At 40.0% G+C, this 15,551-nt stretch overlaps 1 protein-coding gene and 1 long non-coding RNA gene across 11 annotated transcripts in view; one reads left to right on the top strand and one right to left on the bottom strand.

Moving 5' to 3' along the window:
* LOC122575621 (max dimerization protein 1-like) overlaps positions 1-6,172 on the top strand; it is a 234,691-nt gene extending 228,519 nt beyond the window's left edge. For 9 of the 10 annotated variants that reach the window (XM_043744805.1, XM_043744804.1, XM_043744803.1 and 6 more), the window contains one exon: positions 662-6,172. The gene's annotated coding sequence lies outside the window, so the exon portion shown is untranslated. Of the gene's footprint in view, positions 1-541 lie in introns of all 10 variants that reach the window. The other variant, XM_043744807.1, reaches the window with a different exon arrangement.
* A 2,202-nt stretch (positions 6,173-8,374) lies between these two features.
* On the bottom strand, positions 8,375-15,483 carry LOC122575614. Its single transcript, XR_006319483.1, has 2 exons — positions 15,364-15,483; positions 8,375-14,915 (listed from the first exon to the last, which is right to left on the bottom strand). It is a non-coding gene; the product is annotated as an uncharacterized LOC122575614 (long non-coding RNA).
* Between the last annotated feature and the right edge of the window lie 68 nt (positions 15,484-15,551).

Here is a 15,551-nt window from a genome sequence, read left to right as displayed (position 1 = left end):
AGAACATTTTTCCACTTCGTGTTCCCAACGTGCAACAAATTCCAGAATAACAAGTTCTATGAGGAAGCGTTATCGCTACCGTGGCTTTCGAGAATGCAAAGGGTTGAAAATGAAGAAATAAAATCTCTGTCTTCTCTTCTAGAAACACAATCTAATTATGGAAAATGCTGTTAGCCGTAAGAAATCTTTGAATATTCGTGAACTGAACTGTATTATCCATTTGTTAATATTTGGTGGTAGAAACGAGAATCGTCTCTAACCAAAATATCGCGCAGTTTAAAAGACAAGTACGTGAATGTAATAAACTGTAAATTGTTCCGCGAACGCTGCCTGTCGCTATAGTTACACAGAATAAATCCCTCTTATGTTACATCGTGATGTATCTTCACTCATGTTATCACGCACCCGTCAAGCGTGAATTGAATTTCACCGCGAACGAAAAAAGAACGGTTGTTCTCGGTTTCTCGCGAAATATTTACCGAAAACCTGTCAGAATGTAAATCTCTCGCTTTTTTTTTTTACAATCGTAACCCGCCACCAGAACTAACATCGCGAGGTTTGAGAGGGAGCGGAACGCGTAGAAAAAGAGGGTGGTGAAAAAGCAGCTCGGAGATCCTCGATAAACAAAATTCTCACGTCCGTACCTCTGGGCTATTTGCAGACAAAGAGGTGGCGCGGTGGCGGCGGAAGAACGTGGAGGGAGAGCATTTGAGGGCGCAAAAGAGCAGAGGAGAGCAGAGGAAGAGGAAGAAGCGATGGAAAAGAGGGCGAGGGAGAGAGAAACACGAGGGAAAGAAGAGAAACGCACGTGAACACGACAGGGGAGGAGAGGGGGAGAGTCGGGGTGGAAGCGGCGGAAAAAGTGGAAGAAATGGAAGAAGAGAGAAGAACGAAGGAAGAAGCCATCCAAGCGTGCGAAGATCGACGGCGTGCGAAATATCAACTCGCGTACACGCACTTACGCACCAACCCCTTTGGTGCACTCTCGTAGGGTCGCGAGACGCGCACCGCGACGCCCAAGCAACGGGCGTTCAAGAGGCGACATCAGCGGTGTGTACGCGCGTGTACATACGTACAGACTTCTAGCTGACGCGGGTGGTCTCTGCGAGAGAAGAACGAAGCGTGGAAGAAGAAAGAAGGGGCGAGAAAAACGACTTCGAACAACAAGTTGAAGGATCGCTAGACACGAACGTGGAAGATCGAAGAAGAGGGGCAGAAGGAACAGGGACGCGTCGAACTTTGGCGAATTACGATAGAACTTAGGTTCAGTTAGAAACTGATTATCGCGAACGAAGAGATCAATGACGGATGTAACCACGTATGTAAGGAGACGTATGTAATTCGCGTGCCTCGCGATAAATAATGAAATGAGAGAAAGAAACGCGAGAAACGAGCGTAAAGCAATCGAACGTCACGTGTAAATTGTGGATCGAGTATTGTACATATTTTTAAGGGAGACTAAATTTATCGAGCGGAGAGCACGGTGGAGAAAGTAAGAAGCGAATTTCGAGCGTTTCTTTCTCGACACGGAACCATCACGGAGGAAACGGCGTTTTTGAAAGAATCGGGTGATGTCGATCGGAGAACGACGATCGATCAGACGCGAGAGATCGACGAGTCTCGCCGGTCGCTGCCACTGATCGATCGGGATTAGACGAAACTCGTGGAAATTCTAACAATATGCGCGCGCTGGCGCGAAACAGCGCTTCCACCACCATCTTTCAGAAGCTTCGTCGATCGGCCCTCGTCTCGGGTCTCTTTTCGTATAATTCAGTGTGTAAAATTGAACAATTCCTTCGTGATGGATCTCGAGGACGCGTCCAAGTAACTGCAAACACGCACGATGCATTTGAAACTGACTGGGTAGGGCAGAGAATATTCGCCGCTCTATCTTTTCCGAGATGTATGATTTTTATCGCCGCCGCTGTCCGCTTCCGATCGCGGAAGGCTCATCCAGGGTGGGCGATTTGATTTTGCGAGTTTGTTGTTTTCGCTTCCGACGGGAGGAGAGGCGCCACGCTTCTTTGTTCGCGCTTCGACGATGGCGTCGTGGAACACGCGTCGTCGACTCTACTCTTCATAAAAGCAACTCCATTCGAGTGTACGCCTACCCTTTGGAAACAATGGGAAGAAAGGGATGAAAGAAGCGGAGGAAGAAAAGGAACAAGGAACGTTCGCGAGGGAAGCACACGAACGTAAGGCAGCGCGGACAGCGGGAAGAAACGTTTTCACGTGTCGGTTTCACGACGATCCTCGATCGTCTGCCTTTTGACGATCGTTATTAAACTAGGAGCGCCTTTGGTGTACTCCTCTGCGGAAGAAGAGCCTTCATTTCCGTCGCGTTGTACAGTCTGCGTGATCGCGCGTACCAAATAAGAAACAAAATACTTGAAAAAAAAAATATAAAAAAATAAAATGGAGAAGATGTAGAAGTGTTTGAAGAGAGGAATGGGTAGGATGTCTACAAACGTAAAAAAAGGCAAAGAAGGGAAGAAAGGTGGAGGTAGCAGCAGTTGCTATGGAAGATTGTACATCGAATTAGCAAAATCAGGGATGAAACGAAGTTAGGAAGCACGGATGGGACTATTATCGTTCCAAAACAGGGGAGACTGAATCGCAAGTCTGTCGACAAATTTCTTCGGGAATCCTACGGTTAATTAACGAAACCGAAAGAACTTCCACCTTTCGAAGGATACACGCGAGTGTATGACCTATACGAAATAACGAGTCGGGAGGGATGGACAGATGGATGGAAGAGAAGGAGGGAGACACGAATAAAAGAAAGGGAACGAGATCGAAGTAAAAGCGTACACACTTCTAAAGTAAGGACACGCATATGCATACACATACTCACACACATACACGGACACATGTGAGCACTCATTACATACGCGTACACAGAGGATCCTCACGAGAGTTAATTAAAAAAAAAAAAAAAGAATTAAAATAACCTGAAAAAAAGAAGAGAAAAAAAGTGAGAAAAATAAAGAAGTACCACGTATACGTGAATCGTAACGTAACGATTCTTGTATAATTAAGGGGAGTGAGTCACCTTTGATGGTGGAGACGGTTCGTGTAATCTTTATTACGTGATAAGTAAACGTTTAAACATCGTTTCGTTGTAACACACGCATTCAAAGAGTACAAATTCCTGTTAAGTCCCTCGTTGGTTGTTCGAGGCTTGAACCGGCACACTACCTGTTGTTGTTGAGCGATCACGCGTTGTTGTTTCCATCCAGAGCCACGGAATCGGCGTTTCTTTAGGGTCAGGAGTGGAGAAGAAACGGTAAGGGAAAGAGCAAGACGCGAAAATAGGAGACGAAGAAGGGTCCCGAGTGTCAGGTATAAAACAGGGAACAATGTTTCTGGTGTGCGTGAGAGAACGATGGAAGAGAAAACTAATTAGGATGAACGTCGTAGCGGAGAAGATTTTGGAAGAAAATAAGGTCGTACAAGGGTCCAAAGAGGTCCGGGGAACGGGATCGATCGATGCGTAAGCCTGTTACGCGACAGGGATCGCTTTGATGAAGAAAAATCGATCGTCTAATTATAACTCGAAGTTTTCACTTTGCGGCTCGAGTGAAACTTCGTGGAGAAAGGATAACCGACGACGATCAACGGCTCGTGTTCCACCGTTTCTCGTGTTTCTTAACGAGGGGCACGCTGGATCTCGGCAACGATCGTTTTATGGATATCTTAATTGGCGTAACGGCGAAATTCTAATCTAAAAGGTTGTTCCTCGATGGTCGTACGAGCTATCGGAGCTCGATCGTTCGGTTTCAAAATTGGAAACGAAGAGAATTAAAGGATTATACTAGGCTTTTGAATTACTCGCGACAGGTTGATACAAAAAATCGATCCGCGGCCCCTGGATCGAAAACAGCGAGGCAGCAGTTGTTCGAGTCGAGTTTTCTGGCTAGGTTTACGCAGACCAGATAGACTGATTACCAAACGTAAACGAGTGATCTCTGATTTAAAAAGAAACGAAGAAATAAAGAAAAAAAAGAAAAAAACGAAAAAAAGCAAAACACAAAACGGTTTTAAACGGCGGTTAGTTTGTAAGAAAATAGCAGAAAAAAATGAGGAATAAAAAGATTAAAAAAAAAAAAAAGAAAAAGAGAGATTACGCGGTATAACCTTTCGCGAGAATAGGATCTCGGGGTGGGGTAAAACAAACCGAATCTGGAGAACGCGCGTTTTCTCGCGGTGAGTGCCCTCGGATTTTTTACATGCGGAACAAACAATCTGACGATACTTCGATGAGCGTGATCGTACATTTTAAGGAGGACAAGTCGATGTAAAAATTAAACAGAGACGACGAAGACGAAAATTCGTGTCGATCGAATTGAATTGTCAGTGGAGGAAGAGGCGGAAACAGTTTTTAAAACGCGAACGACAGTCAACTGGAAGAAAAGAAAGGTACTTTCGGGGATCGAACTTTGTACAATACGAAGGAATGGAGAAAAACGAGCAAGATAAGAGCAGAGATCATGGTCGAAGTCTCGAATCCTACCAGGAAAGCGACCAAGCCGAATGAAATATTTTCAGCAAGGCAAGCCGCGACTTTTTAATATTAAACATAAATGATACTCCCGTACAGTCGTTGTTGTATCAACAATCGACCTTATTCTATAGCTGAAACGCAATCATATTGGTTGTTGCAGAAGATTTACCGCGGCCGTGTATACACATCAAATATAAAACGGTAGGACTCGAAATCGATCAGCAAGACGGGAAAAAAGGAAGTGAGGAAGAGAAACGATCAGGTTGGAAAGGTCCTCGGCTGTCCTCTTGGAAAGTTCAGGCGATCGACGCGTCCAGATCGTTTCTACTTCATCGGAAAATCTCACGAAAATGCCTTCTTCGCGATGCATCTTCCTTTCGAACTTTTATCGAGAAATAGTCAAACTTCCGGCGATACTTGATCTTTTAATACATTAGAATTTACCCTGTTTATTGAAATTTTAAGAAATATCATTTTTCCTTTTGCAGATGTTGCGAATAAGTTTGCAGCTCATTTTTTATCGTTCTCTTTTCTTTTAAATATCGTATCGTGAGCAGGATTCAAGCTAAAATTTCTATTGTGATCACGTTGCTTTATCGATGATAGTGTTCGCGACGATCGAATCGCGACGCATCGCTCGACCAATGATACGAAGACATATCCAATTGTTTATATTACCTCGTTGATAATTATTTGCGTTCATTTTCGTTCATGTCTGTTTCATTCTCGTTTATTATATGTTGCTCGTTGGCTGTCGTTCGTGAAGTTGTTAAGAGAAGTACGAACAATTAGAAACAGGACGGAGAAATGAGAGAGAACTAAACGCCGTTGATTTTCGACAGAGAGTATGATTAGGGTAACCTTCGATTCACGACCGACGAGTTTAGATGTATCTTTTTCCTTTTTTTTTTTTTTTTTTTTTTTGTAAACAATGGGAAAACTAATACAAACGGGGGGAGGGATAAGAAACAGAAAAGATGAAAGAAAGAAAAAGAGAGAGGATGTCCTTTCAGAAAGATGTGAACGAAAAGAGTAGAACGGTAAACACCAAGAAGAAAGATATAAAAAGTGGGAAAAAAGGAAAATACAAAAAAAAGATGGAAATTAAAAAAGAAGGGGCATAAATTACATAAAAAGACTATAAAAGTAACAAAAAAGAAAAACCTATTTGGAGAAAATTGATGAGTGGGATAAAGAACAAATAAAAAATAAATTAACAATTTCACAAAGTAAGAAGTTTCATTAAGTGATTATTAAACGATGAATGTCTCTTCAACGCGTAGATCGTTGATGAACGCTCCTTCGTGAAAGTTATAGCCCTTTTTTCTTTTCTCTTTTTATTTTAGTTCTTTCTTTTTCTTTTTTTTGTTTCCTCCTCTAATTATACTCTTTTCCACTTATTTTTTCTCACAGTCTTTCCACGCGTTCGCGAACTTTTATTTTCGTTTCGTCGTTGCCATCCAGTCGTTGTACGTGCCGTAAAATATCTCTTACGAAGAAACACACATACACATGAAATAAATAAGAAAACGAAAAAAAAACACAAAAAAGAAAAAAAAATGAAGAAAAACGATGGATCTTGTCGTTTTTTGATCTGGGTTTGTAGTACCTTGTAGCGAGATAAAGATGTATGTATTCTATATATTAAACTGGGACGTACTCGCCCGATGTATTGTGATTTATTTTTACCCGTCAAAATCGATGAAAATCAGAGAAAAACCAAGAAAGACAAGTATCGCGAAATGGGCATAACCGACGATGTGTCGACGATGTTTCATCGATGTTGATTTCCTAATAACTGAACGTGACGCTCGCGTGTTTCTAAATCATCCTTGAGCTTCAGCTTTGTAATTATTTTCCAAATTATATTCCTCGTTCTTCAATAATTCCAGCAAAGTTAGCGTCAAATATTATTTACCATGAATTTGCAAATTAACAAATCTATGAAGCTTGCAGCCAACTGTTCGCCATCTAATTTCGATCGTTTCAACGTCGAACGCCTGATACCAAAAGAAGGAAGATAAGAAAACGAAGAAAAACCAGAAAATTGATTGAAATAGCCAGCGATCACCAGATTCTGTTTCAAAGATATATCGGGCCAGTCTGTTCCCAAGAAAATGTGATATTAAAATTAACACGAGAGAGGGGAAATATGGGAAGCAGAGAAACCGGGGAGGATCAATGCTAAAGGGAGAAAGGGCAAAGAGAGAAAGAACAAAGATGGTGGAGGAAATTTTCGAGTTTTCAAGAGAGGGTTGGCGGTTGGAACGAGGGGGCGGGAGGTCGTAACAAGAAAGATCGATGCACCAACGCATAGGAAGAATTGCCTCAGGCGTGTATGTGAGGAACGTAGATTGCGATGAAAGAGATATAGAGACAAAGTTAGGGCGGTGGAGCGTAGCGTAATTAGCGTGAATGGTTTATCGCGAATGACGGTTTGGGCACAGATCACAACAGCAGCAATATGAATTGATGCAGTATTGAACTGACGAAACAAACGAAAAGAAATAATGAAACAAACTTGTTACTCCAGCCGCTAGAAATATATGTAAGATGTATAATTCAAACGACGATATGCAAAAGCTGCGGTTCATTCTGAGCTCAAGGGTGTCGCGAACTTTTATTCGATCTCACCTCGGTGCCGTTTCCAGCGATTCGTTCGAATTTTTGCCGGATTCGTGCGTTATAAATAATCAGCGACACGTGTCATACGATTTTTACGTACGAAATTTCGTATCGACGAATGAACTTGACACCTGACACGATCGATCGATTAATCCGGGATCGATGAAGATGAGGATCGTACGAAAATCATCGAGGTGACTGGATGATCTATTCTCGCATAAACACATACATACACACACATACATACACACACACACACACACATACACCCCGCCTCCCCTCCTCCCCCTAAAAAAAGAAGAAAATCAGCGAATTAAATCGCGAAACGCTTGAGCTCACTGTACGCGTCGCGCGGCCCTCAATCTAACGTTTAAGGAATCTTTAAGTAATACTTGATCGATAACTAAGAATAAAAATAAAAAAAGAGATGAGATAAGGAGGAAAAATACAAATATGAAATAATAATGAAAAAAATGGGTGTTATTTTTAGATGTCTATTAGATTATCAGAACCAGAAAAACTAAAGGATAAAAAAATGCTTAAACATAAAAAGGAATAAAAAAAAAAGTGAAGAAAAAACCTACTATTAATACTACTACTACTACTACTACTACTACTACTACTACTACTACTNACTACTACTACTACTACTACTACTACTACTACTACTACTACCACTACTACTACTACTACTACTACTACTACTGCTGCTATTACTTCTACTATTATTACTACCGTACTTGTAATAAGGATTTAAAGAACATAGGAACTTAGTTGATGCGATTTCACAAATGATGCAACTTTTTGAGAAGAGCGTCCCTCTTTTTACGAATACCTGCGCAGGACAGATCCGACCCGTCCAGAGATATCTCATGTTTGCGATATAATTATTATATAATTATAATATAACGATATAATTATAATTACTCCCGACCAATAAATAAACAAAGAATAAAATAAAAAGAAGAATAAAAAATAAAAGAAAGAACCAGAAACGAAATTAAACAACAAGAATAGTAAGAACGAAAATGAACGATAGGATACGAAACAAGTAACAAACTGCGAAAGAATAGAAAAAGAGAAATAACGAAAGAAATCATCATAACCGGAATCATCGAGCGTATTGTAGTTAATCCTTTGTACTTGTAAGCTGGACGTGTCGCGCAGTCCTGTGCAGGTGCGACTAAATAATCGTGGGCGTGAAAGAGACGAAGACGACGAAGGGCGACGAACGGTCTTTTTTTCTCCCTCCCAAAGAAGCATTGTGTCGTCGTCGTCTCCCTCCGTCGCGCTCAGGGACACCTTTTTCCTCGAGACGTTTTGCCGCTTTCATTGTTTAGATGATTACTATTTAACGACAAAAAAATAAAAAACGAGAAAATCGAAAATACGACGGAGATCGTCGGCGGAAGGAAGAGTAACGATGACAGAGGAGGGGTAAACGAAAAAGAACAAAAAAAGAAAAAAGGGGATCGAGACCAGAACCTTTTTAATGACCCAACACACGTCGCCGTTAACGTGTTCGTTATGTGCGAGATGGGCATTTCTTTTTCAGAGAAAATAAGATACCAAAAAAGTAAAAAATGTTACGATGAAACAGACAAAAAACAACAAAAGACATTTCGAATAAAGGGGAAAAAAATACACGAAGAATAACGGAGTGAAGGAGAGAGCGTGAGTGTCGTCTCCTGTTGCGCTCGACCACGGACATCGACCTGATTTGTAACTCGAGGATCGTCCATGCACTCGCGTAACGTCGATTTTTCCTTACGTCGAACGATCGAACCCCTTCGTTTAGAATGATCACCGGTTCCTTTCAGCTCGAAATTTCCAAGATCTTAATATATACATATATCCCAAACTCGAACATAGTTCTTGACAACCGGAGATCCCAAAGATCTCTCTCGATACACGCGAACAAGGTAACCTAAGAGCGACCTTTGTCACCAAAGAGTAACCAGCCGTATCGACAGCGTCGTTTCTGAATACTCTAACGAGGCAAGAAACGGTTCTAACGTGCCGGTACACTTGGTCTGCTCGCTTGGTGACTCGAACGAACCGACAATGCAGGTACTTTGAATTCGAGCCGAAGCTCGTCGCGAGAAACTTCGACGCTGACGAGGAAACGATGATACGAGCACACAGGGTAACCGGAAACGAGGGAAAGAGAGTGGATGGTAAAAGCGTAGGTTTCACGGTGCCGACGTTGCAATCGCGCAATTGCCGCGTGGCGATACTCCTTCAGACGAAAAGTGCGGTCCTTTTCTCGGTCGTTGTTGAGCCACGTAAAACTGCCACGAACAAAAAACGTCTCTCTGGCCAGGCAAGGGGAGCAAAGGAAAACGGGGGGGGTGCGACGGGCACAGGGAGGAAAGGAGGCGACGAGAGCCGCGTAAACCAGGCAAGGACGATCCTCGAGAGGGTGAGCACACGAAGGGGATTTAAACCGACGAAACGGCTTGAGCGCTGGGAGAAACAGGGGTGTACAGGGATGGGTACAGGGGGGGGGAGAGAAACACGGGCAAAGGACAGGTGCGCGGAAGGTTGAGCGGGGAAGAGGATATAGCCCACGCGAGAGATCGACGAGAATTTTCGTGGAAAAGTGCGGTGCGGATCGAACGAAAGAATGAGAGGGAGATGTGGCGCGTGCGTGCGTGTGCAAGAGGAACGGACAAAAGGGTTGAGGAAAGAGAGCAGGGAAACAGTGGAACGTTTACAGGGAAACGAAAAGCGAGTAAACGATGGTGGAAGAACACGGTCCTCGGGAAAAGCCACGTTCGGCCCTCTCTCGTCGCGACGAGCATTTAATCAATGGTAGAGGATGCTTAGTGGACTTAATCTTAGGAAACTGACGAAAGAAAAAAATGAGAGAGCCGACGAAGAAGGGGCGTGGAGGGGCGGAATCGTAGCGAACGTCGAAATTTTTGATTGCGTCGCGCGAACGATGAGGATAAACAGAGGGTGATAGAAGCGACGAAGAAACGACGAAGTAGCGGTTGAGAAAGAGATTGGGCGGGGAGTTAGAAAGCATACGAAAGATACACTATGAAATATCAGGAGAAACATTTACGTAGAGTGAGAGAGAATGCGAGTAGGAAAGAGAGTGTAAGATTTTGCTGCGTGTTGCGGGGTGTATGTCGAAAAATTACGCGCGAACAGAAACGCGAGCTGAACGAAATTAACGTATAACGAAGCAGGAAAGGGAATTAGAAGAACAGTAACGAAAAGCGGGTGATATAAGAGAGATAATAAATGGAGAAGTTGTACTGAGGAGAAATAGGGGTGAATTAGGGAGAGAGAGAAAGAGTGACAGAGAGAGAGTGACAGAGAGAGAGAGAGAGAGAGAGAGAGAGAGAGAGAGAGTAAGAGAGAGAGAGGGAGAGTGAACGGGTGGAATGCGAAGCTAGCTTAAAAAAAAGGCACATTCTGTCAATTTGTCAATATTGTCATGATTCGATAATGGTCGATTGGTATGCCTACGATTGAACCTCTATTTACCGGGTGGATGTATGATGATTCAGTACGATTCTTATAGTTATTATCATTATTATTCTTAATTAATTAATTGATTATCATTATCAATTATCATTAACAGTGCGAAAGTAGGAATAATAAACCACAAAACAGAGAAAACAGGAAACCGATGATAAAGCAAAAACACAAAAAAAAAAAAATAAAGAAAGAAAGGCAACCACTTATATTATTGTACATATTTACTTGTAACTGCTATTCGTATTGCAGTGGTTTTGTTCTCTCAACAAATGATTTCCTCGATTCTGCGGGAAGAAAAAAAAATGAATAAAATAAAATTTGTGTATTATTAAGATCCGCGAGTACGTTTCATTTTCCCACTGACCTATCCTAAATTAGCCAATCTTAAATTACAGGAACAAAAGGTGAGAACAAGAATTTTTTCTTTATTTTCTTCGTCGTTTTACAGGGTTAATTTCCAGTTCGAAATTCAATTCGACGAACTTTTTTTTCCTTACGCGGTCGAGTTCCGCTCTTTCGAATTCGGGACGGTAATTCCACGGAATCGCGACCGTTTGTGGTAAAATTGAATCCGTGCCGCGTTACATTCCTGGATCTTTTACGGTATCGAAGATAAGCTATCTATCGGCGTGCGCGACGATCTCGCGTTTTTATTTGTTCTTCGAAACGATTTGCCTGTTCGGCCACCCTGTCCTCTTTCGAGCGCGAAAGATCAAACACGATACGCGCGTTCTGTCGCCATCTTGTGGATTTATAACCGTATCAGAGTATTGATTTCTTACTTGTGGGCAAAAATTACAGATACCGTCGCTCGTTCTTTCCTAGAAATGAGGGTTTCAATTTATTATGAGACGTAATCAAGTTGCAGCGCCGATACGATAACACGCGCGGACCTGTTATCCTGCCAATACGCTGGATTATTGAATTATCCGAAAGTGGTTGCGTGTATCCGGGCTTAAGCGTATGTATAGCTTCGTTTTGCCGCGGGAACGTGTTTGCTTTTTGTAATATTCGGTTGTTTAATTCATGAAAGACCGAGCAGTAAAGTAATCTATAGCAGTTACATAATCGCATCATTGAGAAAAGTAAATAAACTAATTTACGTACTGTTTTATCAAGGTAGCAGAAATGCATTAAAATGTTTTTATAATTATATTTACATACATAGAAAAGATTATAAAAGAGATACGTTATCATAATACTTCTATTTCCCCAAATTTTACAAAATTGTTGTATGTAGATAGATGATAATAATACTCATTAAGATAAGCGGACAATTCAGGAATCATATGTTTCTGCGAGATTTAAAAAATGTAATCATAGGATTCCGTATGATAAGATAAGAAAATTAAAGCATTTAATTGCCGAATAAAAGCAGTCTCCGATTTTAAAACATAAAATAATCTCTAACGAGATATGATGTACATACTCTGTATTCAAAGAAACAGTACATATCTGAAACAACTATTACTGGCAGGAAATTTATGAAACAGTATGAAACCTCTTATGTTCGTACAATAATCGTTGTTTGATTTAATAAATATTCAATGGCGCTAAATTAAAAAATAATCTTCCTAGAAAACGCATTCAAATAATATATTACATATACTACTTATATAAAATCTCCTGTGAGAGATAGAATCAAATACATTTGATTAGAGTAAGTTCTTGTAATTTCATCTTAATTGTCCTTCGCTTTAAGTTTAATATCTAGCATTTGACGCAATCCCCAAATAAATTCCATTTCATTCCTGTTAATAATTCGTATCAAATTCTCCAAAATTAGAAACTATCAGCGATGAACTGCGTATCACCAAGTCCTTGTATATTTCTTTGGAAACATCAAAATCGCCTGGAAACCGAAACAACCGTAAACAGCGATATTCGTTTCATTCAAATTCCACCTCGAAGGGAATGCAATCCGAGAGGCGAGCAGAGGAGATCCACGAGAAATTCCTGACAAAAACGAGGGTTCATCCCCGGCTTCAATCTCAAGGAAACATGCATACTTCGGTGTTCCAAGTTGCGAGGCAAAGTCCATGAGGACTCGGCACGTAATAAGGTCTGGCAGAACGAATCGAGTTCGAAGGTGTGAGAGCTCGACGTCGGACCGAATCAACAGAATGGAAGAGAAGATCCGGGCAAAATGAACGAAGTGACGTCATTATACCGAGCTCGAGCACACAACGTGTCTCGCAAAGGAATCGTGATCCATGTCTGTATCGAAGTTTGTGACGTAATGACGGTGAAGCACGCGTTGCTACGCACCCCACTAATTACGAGACACCGAGCACAATCGGACCCTCCAAGCGAAATCCGGCCAACCTACGCCCTTCGAGCCTCGGTCTCCGGGCGACCGAGTTTCGCGGAACCATGTATCACGAGCACGCGCTGCTTAACGACACGTGGCTCGTTTCCGCATGGCCGATACCACCCTTCCGCCAAGGACGAGTCTACCTGGTCGAAAGTGTGTAGGCGAAGATGAAGATACAACGGAAGAGTGAATTGGATCTTGATGAAAAAACGATGCATTTGTTGGATTACATGTGTCGTTGAGAGTTCACGGACTTGATTTCTGAAAATGTGAAAAATGATGTTTGGTAAAAGGTTATAAGTGGAAAGGAGATTGACCAGTAGAGTGGTCGAGTCTATGTAGAAGTTTCTTGCTTGATTTTGGAAGGGAAAATTGAAGAAAATAGATCTTTGTGGATGAAAAGAGCGAAGTTTGAAGACCTGTAACGATAGTTAAACTTACATGTTTCTTCAATTAGAATCCTGTTTAGACCATGGATGTTTTAGTATACTAAAGAGGACAAGAATTTTCCTATTTTAAATGATAATACCAACATAGCTTCCCACATTGTACTATTACATTTGCATATATAAGAAGTTAGAAGGTAAGAACTTTAGTTCCTCAATAACAGTGAAATTATGCCCTCAATTAATTCACTAATTGTTTTAAGTGAAGTAAATTTTCAATTTTGTCCAGCTACAATATCTACGCGTTGATATTTTGATATTTTAGGATATAAATGAAAATACTCTTTGAAGTAAATCTCACGTAACAATAATGTAAATGAAAATTTTGAAAAATATAATTTCGCTGAAAGGCACACAAAATAAAAAACTACTCTGGTTAGTTGACAGAATGAGAATAAGTAAACAGCGTCTCGCTTAACGCATCCTCTACTACTAAATCCATCAGTGGAAGGGGTATACAAGGGACATGTACCTATCCTTCCCATGATTTCCGTCACTTCGTCAAAGTAGAATAGGTCAACCGAGAACGTATAGTCAGTGGTATAGCCACGATTACTATCATTATCGTATATAACATGGGAAATTACATACTTTAACAATAAACTTCATCAATTATATCAAAATATTTCTATTCGATATTTGTGTTTATCTTATTTTGCAATTCATATTCAGACAGCACGGGAAAAGAGCAGAGAATGGCAACCGAGCAAGGAGTTCAATTCGACTATCCGAATAGTATTATGGTCTTTCTGCATATTTTATAGACTGTTGATATATGTCTATATATTATAACACTGAAATGTATGGATGGTGCAATAAATACTTATTAACTTACCATTTGGACACCAGTAAATGATAATTGAACTGTTTTTATATTATTTTGTTGTTAAGAAAAAAAAATTATCGAACAATTCTCCAAAGATTGATATTGTCTCGTAGATATTCTGTTTAGAAAGCGTTTTACAATTATTCAATCTCATAGCCAACTTTGCCAAACCATAATTTCTTGGCGTGGAAAATTTACGACTCACCTATCGCAGAATAATCAAGAACACCTTTCTGCCGCTAATATTACTGACGTTGCTGACTCATGCTGAAGATACATTCATAGTAGTCTCAGTTGAACGATGTACATATATCACATAAGGAATCTGTTAGGAAATTTAATACAATTAGAATGTTCCAGAATTCAAAAGGTCAATTCTATAAGATTTTAAGTTTTAGTGAATTTATTACGCGGTTAACATATTGATTTTAAATAAAGAAAGAAATAGTCCACATTTATGTTACATTTCGTTATGAACGAATAACAAAGTAACAATGTATTAACAATAAAAATGTTGTTACTTACATATAACATGCAAAAAAAAAAGGTAAAAATACGTACTCAAAAATTTTCTGACGATACGGTGAATCGCACATTCAATTCTTTGATCATTCTGAAGCTGTCCCTCCAATGTATCGCAGGCATCGATAATATCGATTGTACTTTGGCGCCTTCGAAATGTTCTCGCGCCATATTTTTTATTGAATACTTGAATCAGATATAAGTAACTCCTCAATAAATAAAAGTTAAGAAATGTATTATATTTATAATATATTGTAAAGCTCATTTAATATGTTACAAATTATTAATAAAATATAATATGAGCAAGAATTATTAATTAGCTAGAAAAGATAAACTATTACAAACGATACATAATAATTATGCCAAAATGCTCTTCACGTTTATGATATAAAATTTGCCGTACCATTTTATAACCTATGTATGTTTAAATATGTATAATGATTTAGGAACACGTAATTGAAAATTAAACATTCAATATCATTTGCATTATTACGTAATTATTGTTTTTACACTATATTAGCACAATTCTTGTTAGCATCAAACATTCCAATAGCCTAATAAATTATATTAGGTCTATTATTTCTATATAGAAAAATTATTTAACCTTCTAAAGTTATTTATTACTAATACTTACATACAATTTTCGTAGATTTGAAACTTTCTATACGCCTAAAATCTATTTGTGTTGATTTTTTTACGTGATAAATAGATTGATAAACCTCTTGATATAGATAAATTAGGATATCGATACAAATTATATATTCTATTAAGTCAATACAGTAGATCGTTTCGAAGAGCCTCTTGAAAAGACAGGGTGATATT

Source organism: Bombus pyrosoma, linkage group LG15, assembly GCF_014825855.1.
Source record: "Bombus pyrosoma isolate SC7728 linkage group LG15, ASM1482585v1, whole genome shotgun sequence".
Classification (NCBI taxonomy): Eukaryota; Metazoa; Arthropoda; class Insecta; order Hymenoptera; family Apidae; genus Bombus; species Bombus pyrosoma.
This window is presented reverse-complemented; position numbering and strand designations above follow the sequence as displayed.